Consider the following 12,219-nt stretch of genomic DNA (forward strand, 5'->3'; position numbering starts at 1 on the left):
TAGCTGATATAGATCATCATGGGTTAGCTGATATAGATCATCATGGGTTAACCGATATACACCTGAACACGGGAGCTTGACCTCTGAGATATGTCTCTCTGTCTGTACTCTGCCTTGACAAATAGCAGAAAGGGTTAGAGATGTTTAGAGTTGGCGGCAGGTTATTTTTTGGTAGTGATTCTAACCACCTGTCTCCCTGGCAGACCTGAACAGAACCTTCCTGACAACATTCAGTTCCGCAAGACGTCCAACCCATGTCTCCAGAAAACCCTGTACAACGTGCTGCTAGCGTACGGACACCACAACCCAGCTGTGGGCTACTGTCAAGTACGTTTACCCTGTTACACCTGGCGGTTCTTTGTTTGCATCCCAAATGACACCCTATTCCCTATATAGTGCACTACTTTAGACCAGGGCCCTATTCCCTATATAGTGCACTACTTTAGACCAGGGTCCTATCCCCATATAGTGCACTACTAGACCAGGGTCCCTAGTGCCACTACTTTAGACCAGGGTCCCATTCCCTATAGTGCACTACTTTAGACCAGGGCTATATAATGCACTACTTTAGACCAGAGTCAGCCTCAGATTTTTACAATCTTTACAACTTTACTACAGTGGTCCTCAACTCCAGTCCTCTACTGCAGTGGTTCCCAACTCTAGTCCTCCAGTCCTCTACTGCAGTGGTTCCCAACTCCAGTCCTCTACTGCAGTGGTCCTCAACTCCAGTCCTCTACTGCAGTGGTCCTCAACTCCAGGCCTCTACTGCAGTGGTCCTCAACTCCAGTCCTCTACTGCAGTGGTCCTCAACTCCAGTCCTCTACTGCAGTGGTCCTCAACTCCAGTCCTCTACTGCAGTGGTCCTCAACTCCAGTCCTCTACTACAGTGGTCCTCAACTCCAGTCCTCTACTGCAGTGGTCCTCAACTCCAGTCCTCTACTGCAGTGGTCCTCAACTCCAGTCCTCTACTACAGTGGTTCCCACCTCCAGTCCCTCCACTACAGTGGTTCCCACCTCCAGTCCTCTACTACAGGGGGTTCCCAACCCAGTCCTCTACTACAGTGGTTCCCACCTCCAGTCCTCTACTACAGTGGTTCCCACCTCCAGTCCTCTACTACAGTGGTTCCCACCTCCAGTCCTCTACTACAGTGGTTCCCACCTCCAGTCCTCTACTACAGTGGTTCCCACCTCCAGTCCTCTACTACAGTGGTCCTCTACTACAGTGGTTCCCACCTCCAGTCCTCTACTACAGTGGTTCCCACCTCCAGTCCTCTACTACAGTGGTTCCTAACCCAGTCCTCTACTACAGTGGTTCCCAACTCCAGTCCTCTACTACAGTGGTTCCCACCTCCAGTCCTCTACTACAGTGGTTCCCACTCCAGTCCCTCTACTACAGTGGTTCCCACCTCCAGTCCTCTACTACAGTGGTTCCCACCTCCAGTCCTCTACTACAGTGGTTCCCACCTCCAGTCCTCTACTACAGTGGTTCCCACCTCCAGTCCTCCAGTCCTCTACTACAGTGGTTCCCACCTCCAGTCCTCTACTACAGTGGTTCCCACCTCCAGTCCTCTACTACAGTGGTTCCCAACTCCAGTCCTCTACTACAGTGGTTCCCAACTCCAGTCCTCTACTACAGTGGTTCCCAACTCCAGTCCTCTACTACAGTGGTTCCCACCTCCAGTCCTCTACTACAGTGGTTCCCACCTCCAGTCCTCTACTACAGTGGTTCCCAACTCCAGTCCTCTACTACAGTGGTCCTCAACTCCAGTCCTCTACTGCAGTGGTCCTCAACTCCAGTCCTCTACTGCAGTGGTCCTCAACTCCAGTCCTCTACTACAGTGGTTCCCACCTCCAGTCCTCTACTACAGTGGTTCCCACCTCCAGTCCTCTACTACAGTGGTTCCCACCTCCAGTCCTCTACTACAGTGGTTCCCAACTCCAGTCCTCTACTACAGTGGTTCCCAACTCCAGTCCTCTACTACAGTGGTTCCCACCTCCAGTCCTCTACTACAGTGGTTCCCACCTCCAGTCCTCTACTACAGTGGTTCCCACCTCCAGTCCTCTACTACAGTGGTTCCCACCTCCAGTCCTCTACTACAGTGGTTCCCACCTCCAGTCCTCTACTACAGTGGTTCCCACCTCCAGTCCTCTACTACAGTGGTTCCCACCTCCAGTCCTCCAGGACCCCCAACACATTATTATTGTAGCCCCGGACCATCAACCTGATTGAGTTGGATCAGGGGGTCCTGGAAGACTGGAGTTGGGAAACACTGTTCTACTGTTTCTCAGCCCTCACTGCTACTGCACTGTGTTCACAGTGCCCCCTGTGGCTGGTCCAGGCATTACCTGCTCGCCTTTTCAGGAATCCCAACCCTTCCTCGATCATTCAATCAGCTTTTGTTCCTAAATGAGAATTCTATAGTTGGAACGGCATGTTGAATAGACAAGGCTACTGTGTGTGATTTGATAGGGTGATTTTCAGCCTTTGCAATGCAAAGAGGCAGCATTATGGCTGAAGGTTTGGTGTGTGTACAGTCAGTCCTTCTCTCTGTCTCCCTCTCATATTGGCAGCTTTTCTGTTTATTAGTCTTTTGACTATCAAACACACGTTAAATCACTTCAATTCCAATAGTTACTTATTAGAGACAATGTATTTTACCATGGGCCCTGGTCAAAAGTAGTGCACTATATAGGAATAGGACTCTGGTCTAAAGTAGTGCACTATATAGGGGGAATAGGGCCCTGGTCAAAAGTAGTGCACTATATAGGGAATAGGACTCTGGTCTAAAGTAGTGCACTATATAGGAATAGGACTCTGGTCTAAAGTAGTGCACTATATAGGGAATAGGGCCCTGGTCTAAAGTAGTGCACTATATAGGGAATAGGGCCCTGGTCTAAAGTAGTGCACTATATAGGGAATAGGGCCCTGGTCAAAAATTAGTGCACTATATAGGGAATAGGGCCCTGGTCTAAAGTAGTGCACTATATAGGGAATAGGGCCCTGGTCTAAAGTAGTGCACTATATAGGGAATAGGGCCCTGGTCTAAAGTAGTGCACTATATAGGGAATAGGGCCCTGGTCTAAAGTAGTGCACTATATAGGGAATAGGGCCCTGGTCTAAAGTAGTGCACTATATAGGGAATAGGGCCCTGGTCTAAAGTAGTGCACTATATAGGGAATAGGGCCCTGGTCTAAAGTAGTGCACTATATAGGGAATAGGGCCCTGGTCTAAAGTAGTGCACTATATAGGGAATAGGGCCCTGGTCTAAAGTAGTGCACTATATAGGGAATAGGGCCCTGGTCTAAAGTAGTGCACTATATAGGAATAGGGCCCTGGTCAAAAGTAGTGCACTATATAGGGAATAGGGCCCTGGTCAAAAGTAGTGCACTATATAGGGAATAGGGCCCTGGTCTAAAGTAGTGCACTATATAGGGAATAGGTGCCATTTGGGATGCTTAGTGTATCTCTGGCCACCTGTTCATCTCTCCTCTCTTTGAACTCATTCACCAGAATACAGACGTGTTCTCTCTCCTCTTAGCAACAGGCTGTATTAGCAGGCAAAGGGGGGAGGGAGTGAGGGAGAGAGAGAGCTGTTGAATTAGAATGTATTGACCAGGGAGAGAGAGAGAGGGCTGTTGAATTAGAATGTATTGACCAGGGAGAGAGAGAGAGGGCTGTTGAATTAGAATGTATTGACCAGGGAGAGAGAGAGAGGGCTGTTGAATTAGAATGTATTGACCAGAGAGAGAGAGAGAGAGGGCTGTTGAATTAGAATGTATTGACCAGGGAGAGAGCGAGAGGGCTGTTGAATTAGAATGTATTGACCAGGAGAGAGAGAGGGCTGTTTAATTAGAATGTATTGACCAGGAGAGAGAGAGGGCTGTTTAATTAGAATGTATTGACCAGGGAGAGAGAGGGCTGTTGAATTAGAATGTATTGACCAGGAGAGAGAGAGAGGGCTGTTTAATTAGAATGTATTGACCAGGGAGAGAGAGGGCTGTTGAATTAGAATGTATTGACCAGGAGAGAGAGAGGGCTGTTGAATTAGAAATGTATTGACCAGGGAGAGAGGGAGAGGGCTGTTGAATTAGAATGTATTGACCAGGGAGAGAGAGAGGGCTGTTGAATTAGAATGTATTGACCAGGGAGAGAGAGAGAGGGCTGTTGAATTAGAATGTATTGACCAGGAGAGAGCGAGAGGGCTGTTGAATTAGAATGTATTGACCAGGGAGAGCGAGAGAGCAGAGTTTAAGTGCTGTACTTTCAATTAATTAGTCATTCATGTCCAGTGGGGAGAGCGAGAGAGCAGAGTTTAAGTGCTGTACTTTCAATTAATTAGTCATTCATGTCCAGTGGGAGAGGGCTGTTGAATTAGAATGTATTGACCAGGGAGAGAGAGAGAGGGCTGTTGAATTAGAATGTATTGACCAGGGAGAGAGAGAGAGGGCTGTTGAATTAGAATGTATTGACCAGGGAGAGAGAGAGAGGGCTGTTGAATTAGAATGTATTGACCAGGGGAGAGAGAGAGGGCTGTTGAATTAGAATGTATTGACCAGGAGAGAGAGAGAGGGCTGTTGAATTAGAATGTATTGACCAGGGAGAGAGAGAGGGCTGTTGAATTAGAATGTATTGACCAGGGAGGAGAGAGAGGGCTGTTGAATTAGAATGTATTGACCAGGAGAGAGAGAGGGCTGTTGAATTAGAATGTATTGACCAGGGAGAGAGAGAGAGGGCTGTTGAATTAGAATGTATTGACCAGAGGAGAGAGAGGGCTGTTGAATTAGAATGTATTGACCAGGGAGAGAGAGAGGGCTGTTGAATTAGAATGTATTGACCAGGAGAGAGAGAGAGGGCTGTTGAATTAGAATGTATTGACCAGGGAGAGAGAGAGAGGGCTGTTGAATTAGAATGTATTGACCAGGAGAGAGAGAGAGGGCTGTTGAATTAGAATGTATTGACCAGGGAGAGAGAGAGAGGGCTGTTGAATTAGAATGTATTGACCAGGAGAGAGAGAGAGGGCTGTTGAATTAGAATGTATTGACCAGAGAGAGAGAGAGGGCTGTTGAATTAGAATGTATTGACCAGGGAGAGAGAGAGAGGGCTGTTGAATTAGAATGTATTGACCAGGCAAAGGGAGAGAGAGAGAGGGCTGTTGAATTAGAATGTATTGACCAGGGAGAGAGAGAGAGAGGGCTGTTGAATTAGAATGTATTGACCAGGGAGAGAGAGAGAGGGCTGTTGAATTAGAATGTATTGACCAGGAGAGAGAGAGGGCTGTTGAATTAGAATGTATTGACCAGGGAGAGAGAGAGGGCTGTTGAATTAGAATGGGTTGACCAGGGAGAGAGAGAGAGGGCTGTTGAATTAGAATGTATTGACCAGGAGAGAGAGAGAGGGCTGTTGAATTAGAATGGGCTGACCAGGGAGAGAGAGAGAGGGCTGAATTGAATTAGAATGGGTTGACCAGGGAGAGAGAGAGGGCTGTTGAATTAGAATGGGTTGACCAGGGAGAGAGAGAGAGGGCTGTTGAATTAGAATGTATTGACCAGGGAGAGAGAGAGAGGGCTGTTGAATTAGAATGTATTGACCAGGGAGAGAGAGAGAGGGCTGTTGAATTAGAATGTATTGACCAGGGAGAGAGAGAGGGCTGTTGAATTAGAATGTATTGACCAGGGAGAGAGAGAGAGGGCTGTTGAATTAGAATGTATTGACCAGGAGAGAGAGAGAGGGCTGTTGAATTAGAATGTATTGACCAGGGAGAGAGAGAGAGGGCTGTTGAATTAGAATGTATTGACCAGGGAGAGAGAGAGAGAGGGCTGTTGAATTAGAATGTATTGACCAGGGAGAGAGAGAGGGCTGTTGAATTAGAATGGGTATTGACCAGGAGGAGAGAGAGGGCTGTTGAATTAGAATGGTTGACCAGGGAGAGAGAGAGGGCTGTTGAATTAGAATGTATTGACCAGGGAGGAGAGAGAGGGCTGTTGAATTAGAATGGGTTGACCAGGGAGAGAGAGAGAGGGCTGTTGAATTAGAATGGGTTGACCAGGAGAGAGAGAGAGGGCTGTTGAATTAGAATGGGTTGACCAGGGAGAGAGAGAGAGGGCTGTTGAATTAGAATGGTATTGACCAGGGAGAGAGAGAGAGGGCTGTTGAATTAGAATGGGTTGACCAGGGAGAGAGAGAGAGGGCTGTTGAATTAGAATGGGTTGACCAGGGAGAGAGAGAGAGGGCTGTTGAATTAGAATGGGTTGACCAGGAGAGAGAGAGAGGGCTGTTGAATTAGAATGGGTTGACCAGGAGAGAGAGAGAGGGCTGTTGAATTAGAATGGGTTGACCAGGAGAGAGAGAGAGGGCTGTTGAATTAGAATGGGTTGACCAGGAGAGAGAGAGAGGGCTGTTGAATTAGAATGTATTGACCAGGGAGAGAGAGAGAGGGCTGTTGAATTAGAATGTATTGACCAGGGAGAGAGAGAGAGGGCTGTTGAATTAGAATGTATTGACCAGGGAAAGAGAGAGATTAGAAGGGACCTGGGAATTAGAATGGGCTGACCAGGGAGAGAGAGAGGGCTGTTGAATTAGAATGTATTGACCAGGCAAAGGGAGAGAGAGAGAGGGCTGTTGAATTAGAATGGGTTGACCAGGGAGAGAGAGAGGGCTGTTGAATTAGAATGGGTTGACCAGGGAGAGAGAGAGGGCTGTTGAATTAGAATGGGTTGACCAGGAGAGAGAGAGAGGGCTGTTGAATTAGAATGGGTTGACCAGGGAGAGAGAGAGAGGGCTGTTGAATTAGAATGGGTTGACCAGGGAGAGAGAGAGAGGGCTGTTGAATTAGAATGGGTTGACCAGGGAGAGAGAGAGAGGGCTGTTGAATTAGAATTGACCAGGAGAGAGAGGGCTGTTGAATTAGAATGGGTTGACCAGGAGAGAGAGAGAGGGCTGTTGAATTAGAATTGACCAGGGAGAGAGAGAGAGGGCTGTTGAATTAGAATGGGTTGACCAGGGAGAGAGGGCTGTTGAATTAGAATGGGTTGACCAGGGAGAGAGAGAGAGAGAGAGAGGGCTGTTGAATTAGAATGGGTTGACCAGGAGAGAGAGAGAGGGCTGTTGAATTAGAATGTATTGACCAGGGAGAGAGAGAGAGGGCTGTTGAATTAGAATGGGTTGACCAGGGGAGAGAGAGAGGGCTGTTGAATTAGAATGGTATTGACCAGGGAGAGAGAGAGAGAGGGCTGTTGAATTAGAATGGGTTGACCAGGAGAGAGAGAGGGCTGTTGAATTAGAATGGGTTGACCAGGGAGAGAGAGAGAGGGCTGTTGAATTAGAATGTATTGACCAGGGAGAGAGAGAGGGCTGTTGAATTAGAATGTATTGACCAGGGAGAGAGAGAGAGGGCTGTTGAATTAGAATGTATTGACCAGGGAGAGAGAGAGAGGGCTGTTGAATTAGAATGTATTGACCAGGGAGAGAGAGAGAGGGCTGTTGAATTAGAATGGGTATTGACCAGGCAAAGGGAGAGAGAGAGAGGGCTGTTGAATTAGAATGTATTGACCAGGGAGAGAGAGAGAGAGGGCTGTTGAATTAGAATGTATTGACCAGGGAGAGAGAGAGAGGGCTGTTGAATTAGAATGTATTGACCAGGGGAGAGAGAGAGAGGGCTGTTGAATTAGAATGGGTTGACCAGGGAGAGAGAGAGAGGGCTGTTGAATTAGAATGTATTGGACCAGGGAGAGAGAGAGTTGCAAAGGGAGGAGAGAGAGAGAGGGCTGTTGAATTAGAATGTATTGACCAGGAGAGAGAGAGAGAGAGGGCTGTTGAATTAGAATGTATTGACCAGGAGAGAGAGAGAGAGGGCTGTTGAATTAGAATGTATTGACCAGGGAGAGAGAGAGAGGGCTGTTGAATTAGAATGTATTGACCAGGGAGAGAGAGGGCTGTTGAATTAGAATGTATTGGACCAGGCAAAGAGAGAGAGAGAGGGCTGTTGAATTAGAATGTATTGACCAGGAGAGAGAGAGAGGGCTGTTGAATTAGAATGTATTGACCAGGCAAAGGAGAGAGAGGGCTGTTGAATTAGAATGTATTGACCAGGGAGAGAGAGAGAGGGCTGTTGAATTAGAATGTATTGACCAGGGAGAGAGAGAGAGGGCTGTTGAATTAGAATGTATTGACCAGGGAGAGAGAGAGGGCTGTTGAATTAGAATGTATTGACCAGGGAGAGAGAGAGAGGGCTGTTGAATTAGAATGTATTGACCAGGCAAGGGAGAGAGAGAGAGGGCTGTTGAATTAGAATGTATTGACCAGGGAGAGAGAGAGAAGGGCTGTTGAATTAGAATGTATTGACCAGGGAGAGAGAGAGAGGGCTGTTGAATTAGAATGTATTGTCCAGGGAGAGAGAGAGAGGGCTGTTGAATTAGAATGGTATTGACCAGGGAGAGAGAGAGAGGGCTGTTGAATTAGAATGGGGTTGGCCAGGGAGAGAGAGAGAGGGCTGTTGAATTAGAATGGGTTGGCCAGGGAGAGAGAGAGGGCTGTTGAATTAGAATGGGTTGGCCAGGCAAAGGGAGAGAGAGAGGGCTGTTGAATTAGAATGGGTTGGCCAGGCAAAGGAGAGAGAGAGGGCTGTTGAATTAGAATGGGTTGGCCAGGCAAAGGAGAGAGAGAGAGGGCTGTTGAATTAGAATGGGTTGGCCAGGCAAAGGGGAGAGAGAGAGAGGGCTGTTGAATTAGAATGGGTTGGCCAGGCAAAGGGAGAGAGAGAGGGCTGTTGAATTAGAATGGGTTGGCCAGGCAAAGGAGAGAGAGAGAGAGCTGTTGAATTAGAATGGGTTGACCAGGAGAGAGAGAGAGAGCTGTTGAATTAGAATGTATTGACCAGGGAGAGAGAGAGGGCTGTTGAATTAGAATGTATTGACCAGGGGAGAGAGAGAGGGCTGTTGAATTAGAATGGGTTGACCAGGGAGGAGAGAGAGAGGGCTGTTGAATTAGAATGGTATGGCCAGGCAAAGGGAGAGAGAGAGCTGTTGAATTAGAATGTATTGACCAGGAGAGAGAGAGGGCTGTTGAATTAGAATGGGTTGACCAGGCAAAGGAGAGAGAGAGCTGTTGAATTAGAATGTATTGACCAGGAGAGAGAGAGGGCTGTTGAATTAGAATGTATTGACCAGGAGAGAGAGAGAGGGCTGTTGAATTAGAATGGGTTGACCAGGGAGAGAGAGAGAGGGCTGTTGAATTAGAATGTATTGACCAGGGAGAGAGAGAGAGGGCTGTTGAATTAGAATGTATTGACCAGGGAGAGAGAGAGGGCTGTTGAATTAGAATGTATTGACCAGGCAAAGGGAGAGAGAGAGAGGGCTGTTGAATTAGAATGTATTGACCAGGCAAAGGAGAGAGAGAGGGCTGTTGAATTAGAATGTATTGACCAGGGCTGTTGAATTAGAATGTATTGAGGAGAGAGAGAGGGCTGTTGAATTAGAATGTATTGACCAGGAGAGAGAGAGGGCTGTTGAATTAGAATGTATTGACCAGGGAGAGAGAGAGAGGGCTGTTGAATTAGAATGTATTGACCAGGGAGAGAGAGAGGGCTGTTGAATTAGAATGTATTGACCAGGCAAAGGAGAGAGAGAGAGGGCTGTTGAATTAGAATGTATTGACCAGGAGAGAGAGAGAGGGCTGTTGAATTAGAATGTATTGACCAGGGAGAGAGAGAGAGGGCTGTTGAATTAGAATGTATTGACCAGGAGAGAGAGAGAGGGCTGTTGAATTAGAATGTATTGACCAGGAGAGAGAGAGAGGGCTGTTGAATTAGAATGTATTGACCAGGAGAGAGAGAGGGCTGTTGAATTAGAATGTATTGACCAGGAGAGAGAGAGAGGGCTGTTGAATTAGAATGTATTGACCAGGGAGAGAGAGAGAGGGCTGTTGAATTAGAATGTATTGACCAGGGAGAGAGAGAGAGGGCTGTTGAATTAGAATGTATTGACCAGGGAGAGAGAGAGAGGGCTGTTGAATTAGAATGTATTGACCAGGGAGAGAGAGAGAGGGCTGTTGAATTAGAATGTATTGACCAGGGGAGAGAGAGAGAGGGCTGTTGAATTAGAATGTATTGACCAGGAGAGAGAGAGGGCTGTTGAATTAGAATGTATTGACCAGGGAGAGAGAGAGAGGGCTGTTGAATTAGAATGTATTGACCAGGAGAGAGAGAGAGGGCTGTTGAATTAGAATGTATTGCCAGGGAGAGAGAGAGAGGGCTGTTGAAAGGTATTGACCAGGGAGAGAGAGAGAGGGCTGTTGAATTAGAATGTATTGAGGCCAGGAGAGAGAGAGAGGGCTGTTGAATTAGAATGGGTTGGCCAGGCAAAGAGAGAGAGAGGGCTGTTGAATTAGAATGGGTTGGCCAGGCAAAGGGAGAGAGAGGGCTGTTGAATTAGAATGGGTTGGCCAGGGAGAGAGAGAGAGGGCTGTTGAATTAGAATGGGTTGGCCAGGCAAAGGAGAGAGAGAGAGGGCTGTTGAATTAGAATGGGTTGCCAGGCAAAGGAGAGAGAGAGAGGGCTGTTGAATTAGAATGGGTTGGCCAGGCAAAGGAGAGAGAGAGAGGGCTGTTGAATTAGAATGGGTTGCCAGGCAAAGGGAGAGAGAGAGAGGGCTGTTGAATTAGAATGGGTTGGCCAGGCAAAGGGAGAGAGAGAGAGCTGTTGAATTAGAATGGGTTGACCAGGAGAGAGAGAGAGCTGTTGAATTAGAATGTATTGACCAGGGAGAGAGAGAGAGGGCTGTTGAATTAGAATGTATTGACCAGGGAGAGAGAGAGAGGGCTGTTGAATTAGAATGGGTTGACCAGGGAGAGAGAGAGAGAGGGCTGTTGAATTAGAATGGGTTGACCAGGCAAAGGGAGAGAGAGAGCTGTTGAATTAGAATGTATTGACCAGGAGAGAGAGAGAGGGCTGTTGAATTAGAATGTATTGACCAGGGAGAGAGAGGCTGTTGAATTAGAATGTATTGACCAGGGAGGAGAGAGAGAGAGGGCTGTTGAATTAGAATGTATTGACCAGGGGGAGAGAGAGGGCTGTTGAATTAGAATGTATTGACCAGGGAGAGAGAGAGAGGGCTGTTTAATTAGAATGGGTTGACCAGGGAGAGAGAGAGAGGGCTGTTGAATTAGAATGTATTGACCAGGCAAAGAGAGAGAGAGGGCTGTTGAATTAGAATGGGTTGTGCCCCTCACTAAGCTGTCAAGAAGAGGATGTCAACAACCTCCAGACAACAACACCTTGAAAACACTGTTATAACTATTAACAATTTATTGTGGCTGAAATGTAATATTCATATGTATCTAATAACTGTCTTGTCTTCAGGGCATGAACTTCATCGCTGGGTACCTCATCATCATCACTAAAGATGAGGAGAAATCATTCTGGCTGATGGACGCTCTACTGAGCAGGATACTACCAGGTGTGTTTGTCTTCTCTCCTGCCGTGGGTCTATGTATAACCCAGCGGAGGTCACATGGTCTTGAGCCTCGTTAAGACCCATGTCCCGTCACACGGAGGGGAGGGAGGAGGGTAATCCTATGATGTCACACAGGAAATGACATCACGCCCCCAGCTCTCTACCTTGGCATAGTCGGGCTCCACTCTGACAAACAGGTGGATTTGATCTGAGATCACATTCGTCACTGAGTTCAGGGCTCATATCTTTGGGGTGTGTGTGTGTGTGTGTGTGTGTGTGTGTGTGTGTGTGTGTGTGTGTGTGTGTGTGTTCGTTCCTTGATGACAGTAAAAACCAACAGTGTAATGAAAGGGACTGTTGATACTAAGTTGTGTGTCCTGTCTGTCTCCTGTCCAGACTACTACACCGGCCATGCTGGGTCTGAAGATGGACCAGGAGGTTTTAGGGGAGCTCGTGAGACCAAAGCCCCAGTTGTATGGCAGGCCATGGGGCAACACAACGTCATGTGGACCCTGGTGGTCTCCAGGTGGTTCATCTGTCTCTACAGAGACGTCCTGCCTGTAGAGGTGAGGGGGGAGGACTAGGGGTTTAGGGGAGGACTAGGGGAGACTAGGGGGGGACTAGGGAGGGACAGGGGTTTAGGGGGACTAGGGGTTTAGGGGGGACTAGGGTTTAGGGAGGGACTAGGGGTTTAGGGAGGGACTAGGGGTTTAGGGAGGACTAGGGGTTTAGGGGAGGACTAGGGGTTTAGGGGAGGGACTTAGGTTTAGG

General features: G+C 47.7%; 1 long non-coding RNA gene and 1 pseudogene across 5 annotated transcripts; one reads left to right on the top strand and one right to left on the bottom strand.

Moving 5' to 3' along the window:
* Positions 1 to 203: 203 nt before the first annotated feature.
* LOC127921688 (growth hormone-regulated TBC protein 1-A-like) lies at positions 204 to 12,014 on the top strand (annotated as a pseudogene).
* LOC127921687 (uncharacterized) lies at positions 1,060 to 2,118 on the bottom strand. 5 transcript variants are annotated; one of them, XR_008109326.1, is made up of 4 exons: positions 1,850 to 2,118; positions 1,531 to 1,675; positions 1,407 to 1,493; positions 1,060 to 1,188 (listed from the first exon to the last, which is right to left on the bottom strand). It is a non-coding gene; the product is annotated as an uncharacterized LOC127921687 (long non-coding RNA). The 5 variants fall into 5 exon arrangements; XR_008109324.1 differs by having other exon boundaries at positions 1,531 to 1,704; XR_008109327.1 differs by having other exon boundaries at positions 1,060 to 1,159; positions 1,531 to 1,704; positions 1,995 to 2,116.
* Positions 12,015 to 12,219: the final 205 nt, after the last annotated feature.

The sequence above is a fragment of the Oncorhynchus keta genome, unplaced genomic scaffold, assembly GCF_023373465.1.
Source record: "Oncorhynchus keta strain PuntledgeMale-10-30-2019 unplaced genomic scaffold, Oket_V2 Un_contig_23111_pilon_pilon, whole genome shotgun sequence".
In the NCBI taxonomy this organism is placed as follows: domain Eukaryota; kingdom Metazoa; phylum Chordata; class Actinopteri; order Salmoniformes; family Salmonidae; genus Oncorhynchus; species Oncorhynchus keta.